The sequence below is a fragment of the Euphorbia lathyris genome, chromosome 5, assembly GCF_963576675.1.
Source record: "Euphorbia lathyris chromosome 5, ddEupLath1.1, whole genome shotgun sequence".
In the NCBI taxonomy this organism is placed as follows: Eukaryota; Viridiplantae; Streptophyta; class Magnoliopsida; order Malpighiales; family Euphorbiaceae; genus Euphorbia; species Euphorbia lathyris.
The window spans coordinates 70,065,359-70,069,096 of NC_088914.1; the positions used below are offsets into that span (position 1 = coordinate 70,065,359).

Here is a 3,738-nt window from a genome sequence, read left to right on the forward strand (position 1 = left end):
TTGTGAGCGGGCTCGATTGTTTTTTTAACTACTATATATATTTTAATAATTAATTTATAATGTAAAAAAATAATTATCTTTAATTTACCCTAAAAAATAAAAACACATTTAGTCTATATTAGTTTATAAAACAAACATTTAAATTGGAGTGGCCCAATTTGTAATTAGGGTCCATTAGCTTGGATTGGACTAATAATGAATAAAGTTTAAACAATAAATAAAAAGTTCATAAACCTAAGTTAACCTACAGTATTCTTCTCACATAGCCACGCACGCCACCCACACCACACCGATCTTCTTCTTTATTCTCGTTCTCTCTATCTACATACATACAGCCACCCGATCTCAGCTTTATCTCTCTGCCGGCAACCGATCTCAGTTTTCTCTCCCTGCCGGCGATCTAGGAAGAAGGCTTTCTCTCTCTGCCATGACATGTTTGTTTTTTGCTTGAAATTACTCTTAAATCTTCATGTTAATCTGATTGATTTTTGAAGGCCTGTAAATCCTCCATTTTATTTCCTTTTGAAGCCCTGTAAAATCATCTCTTTCTGATTGATTATTTAGGTTTTCAATGTGAATCTCTGAGTTTATTTAGGTTTATGAATATGAATCTCTGGAAGTTTTCTTTTAGGTTTATTTAGGTTTTCAATGTTGGCATAAGTTTTCATTTAGGTTTATTTAGGTTTTCAATTTGGGCATAAGTTTTCATTTAGGTTTATGAACATAAATCTCTGAGTTTTTTCTGCAAGTTTTTTCAAGGATTATATGTAATATACATGCTGTTCAATTTGTTTAATTTGAGAAAGAAATGAATGGATTTAAGTTGTTATTTTATTTTAGGTCCAATGATCTTTGAGTAGAACTTTTTATTTGAAAATGCAATGATCTTTTCCTTAAATTATTTCTTATCATTTAGATATAGGAAATTGGCCAGAAGTGGTCTAATTTGAACGAGATAGTTGATTTTGGACAATAATTTAAACTTAGCTGACAAGTTAAAAGGGAATTTAAATTAGTCTTCCAATCCAGCAAGTTGTTAAGGAACTAAGCTTCCAAAGCCAACTTCCGCAAGATCCCTCCCTTAGAAATTTATCAGGTGTGACATTATGAATATACAATATATCATTAGCTTGATTAAACAAACAATATAAGGAAAAACGATTGAGATATATACTCTTAAAGAAATCATGTAAGGAACCAACCTTAAGCTGCCTGCTTGGTTTTAAAATCTTGACTAGTTTTTTTATTTTAAATTATAATTAAAATTCTCAAACTGTCAATGAAGACTAACCAACCCCATTTAGATGTGAGTTTATTAAAACAAGTTTGAAAGCTTTCGAAAACTTCTTTCAAATTTGTTAATGTCTATTTTTTTTTAATTGTTAGATAAGTGCTTTTAATGATTATTAGTAATTTACTTTCTTATTGATTATTTTTTTCACAGATAATAACTCTACTTGTACACCATTATCAACACCGGGTTGTTCATCTACACCTATTGTAGAAGAACATTATGTACATCTTGATGATGAGAATGAGATGTTACATTTAATGGAGGAAGAAAATATAGAAGCAGAAACTCAAGAGGACTCGCATAAGGATGTAGATGATGAAGATCCGGCTTATCCTTTTAAGAGACCAAGAAAATCCGAAGTGTGGAAAGATTTGGGGGATCCTATACTTATAGGTGGGGATTGGAAAACAAAATGTAAGCATTGTAAAACCTCTTTTAGTGTTTTGAAAGAATGAGGCATTGAAAACAAAGTAAGTAGTTTTTTGCTTTGTATAATATTTTTTACCTTACAAGTTAGTTTATTGTTATTTTAATGATAATATTGATCGGTATTTATTTTATTTTAGGTTTTCACAGTTTCCGTGGATAATGTTAGTGCAAATGATTCTTGCATAAAAATCATGAAAGACACTTTCTCACTTACCAAGAGGTTGCTTTGTGGTGGTGCATTGTTTCATGTTCGTTGTTGTGCACATATTTTGAACATTATGGTGCAACATGGTCTCAAGCAAGTCAAGCCTATCATTAAGAATGTTTATGACACTGTGGATTATCTCAATGGAAGTGAACATAGATTGAAGAAGTTTACCGAGCTTGTCCAACAATTCAATCTTAAAGAGAGGAGATTGATTCTTGAATGTAAGACTCGATGGAATTCTACTTATGATATGCTAGCTTGTGCAATCAAGTTCAAGGAGGTATTTTCTAGACTTGCTTTAGAGGATAGCGATTATGTTTGTTGTCCTACTATTGATGATTGGAGTAGAATTGAGAAATTGCTTGAGATCTTAAAGGTTTTCTATGAAACTACTAATATTATCTCAGGATTAGAATATCCGACTTCTAATTTTTTTCTTAGTGAGGTTTATTATATAAAAGAAATGTTGGATAAAAATTCTGATTCTTCTGATGATTTTGTTAGAGGAATGATAAAAAAAACATGAAAGAAAGGTTTGATAAGTATTGGAGTGAGTGTAATTTGCTTATGGCTATAGGTGGAGTGTTAGACCCTCGCTTGAAAATGAATGTTGTTGAAATTACATTTCCTACTATGTCTCCTCCAAATCTTGTTAGGGAGAATATCAACAAGGTTAGAGATACATTGTATGAATTGTATGATGAGTACAAAAGTATGTATCCCCATATAGTGGAGGAATTTGGGGAATCTGGAAATGGAGTTTCAAATATTGGTAGAAGGGAAAACCAGGAATGTCTAGAATTTTACAAGTTGTGAGAAGTGGGGAAACAGCTGAGACTAAAAAATCAGAACTTGATATATACCTTGAGGATGGAACTTGTATTAATGAAAGACATAAGTTTGATGCTTTGGAGTGGTGGAAGGATAAATCTAGCAAATTCCGTGTTTTGTCTAAAATGGCAGCCGATGTTTTAGCTATTCCTATTACCACTGTTGCTTCTGAGTATACTTTTAGCGCTGGAAGTCGGGTTATCGATACTTATTGATCTAAATTGACACCAGAGTTAGTGCAAATGTTGATTTGCACGTCAGATTGGTGTAAGTCGACTTATGGATTGAAGGACGTCAAGAAAGTAAGTATATTTATTTCATTTTTTATGGTTTTGTATTTCTTTAATGTATTATAGTTAATTATTATATACTAATATAATACAATCATATTTAGAGGGTGATGATGATAAAGACAGAGCAATTGAAATCATTCTTCTGATTGCCTAGAATTAGATTATTAGATTGTGTTCTATGATGGATTGTTTTTCTTTCGCTTGATGAATTTATGGCAAATTTGAAACTATGTGGTTGTGGATTACATATTAAACTCGAATTTGTTAGATTCTATATCTGTTTAATTTTATATTTGTTGTAGATTGTATGCTTGTATTTGTTTTTTGGAGTTTAAATTTGGCATTCCTTCGTTAGAAGGCTGATTTTAGATAATAAAATGTTAATTATAGTAAAATTAAGTCTATTTAAAACTTTTTTTTTAAATAAAAGCGAAACGAGCCGCTCGACGAGCTTCGAGCTCGAGCCGCTCGTCGAACCGCTCGTCGAGCTTCGAGCTCGAGCCGAACCCATATCGAGCTCGAGCCGAGCTCTAAAATTCCAAGCTCGACGAGCTCGAGCCGAGCCGGATCTCAACATATCTCGAGCCGAGCCGAGCCTACCCCTGTTCGGTTTCGGTTTGGCTCGAGCTCTGCCCCATCCCTGCCTTTGGAGAAAATTTTCTCCCCCATCTTATGAAGAAAAT

At 32.8% G+C, this 3,738-nt stretch overlaps 1 long non-coding RNA gene across 2 annotated transcripts; it reads left to right on the forward strand.

Moving 5' to 3' along the window:
- Window positions 1–271: 271 nt before the first annotated feature.
- Window positions 272–3,157, forward strand: LOC136230885 (uncharacterized). 2 transcript variants are annotated; one of them, XR_010689581.1, is made up of 4 exons: window positions 272–434; window positions 1,445–1,764; window positions 1,861–2,211; window positions 2,994–3,157. It is a non-coding gene; the product is annotated as an uncharacterized lncRNA (long non-coding RNA). The 2 variants fall into 2 exon arrangements; XR_010689580.1 differs by having other exon boundaries at window positions 1,861–3,157.
- Window positions 3,158–3,738: the final 581 nt, after the last annotated feature.